The following is a 1,263-nucleotide window of genomic DNA, read 5'->3' as shown; positions in this document are numbered from 1 at the left end:
TGATTAGAGGGCAGAAAAGGTGAAAGGAGAAACTATTTTTAAGAGAGGGAAATTTTCCGTCACCGTCAGGTTTCGAACGTGAAACCTATTAAATGAAAGGCGAACATTGCATTAGGGGTGAACTTCTTCTACCCTACCTGTCATGGCTGACTCGTGCTGAGTGAGATACACCAACAAGATAAACCTAAATTATTATGTGTAACGACGCGGTGGAATCAGATGCTTGTCAATTTTTGAGCATATGGGGTTATGGGTATAATCATAAAGCCTGTTTACTTGCCTTGCTTTCGAGGAAAAAAAATACACATACATCTTGAATAGAAGTCGATATAATATTTTGCAATGCAAGAGAGGCGGGGCTCGCCTGGTGTCAGGTGTAGAAGTAGCGGGAAAATGGCCGGCAAAATTTTGTGACTTCCAAAGCGTATTGTCCTTGGAAGCTACACATTTACATTATTTTTGTGCTCTTGGATCAATGTCTTTCAAATGAAATCCACACAGAAATGTATTATTAAGGGACGTAAAAGGTAAAATGTAAAGAAAAGAGATAAAAATTGCCCAAAGTGAGGGGAAAATGTTGGTATCTTCGAGTCCATTACTACAACGAGCGCCTGATTTCACCACGATGCCTCACCTGTAACCATTGTTCCAAGAGCGTTGTTGTTGACAAAGTAAACCATTTTGATATGAGAACATGTCGTAGACTTCCCCACATGGGGGTCGAACTCAAGAGTTTTGCGTACAGCAGCTAAGGGCGGTGGTCTGACAATGCAAAATGTTTTGATAGAGTTGTTCCTGAAATAGCCCCACCCACTTTAAATTTAAGTGTCTTTTAAAATTCCTTTGCTTGAGATGGCCAAAGGAGATGATTGAGTAAAATTCCTGCATTATCATTTTAGTGCCACTGGTTTTACGATGTTGGTTGTATCATCACCGATTCTTAAATTTGTTGGAGACCCAAATTCGACTCCATGTGGGGATAATTTTTATCGAGTATACGGTCTTTCAGTTAGGCCGTTGTATCCCTCTCAGTGTCTCAGCTCGGGTTGGTCTTGGCCCGACCTTGCCTCCTAAATGTTCCCTAAATTGGGTCTATGGTTGCTTAAAAATACCCACATTGAAAAAAAAAAGGAAGAAGCACAAACACGCTAGCGGCCATCTAGGTAAGACTAACCCAAATTAGACCAAAAGTGATTGGACACGCAGTAATGACAAAGCATGAGTAATGAGTAAAAAAAAAAAAAAAGATAAAAATACATTTCA

This window comes from Aplysia californica, unplaced genomic scaffold, assembly GCF_000002075.1.
Source record: "Aplysia californica isolate F4 #8 unplaced genomic scaffold, AplCal3.0 scaffold00206, whole genome shotgun sequence".
Taxonomy (NCBI): domain Eukaryota; kingdom Metazoa; phylum Mollusca; class Gastropoda; order Aplysiida; family Aplysiidae; genus Aplysia; species Aplysia californica.
Note: the sequence above shows the minus strand (reverse complement) of the source record.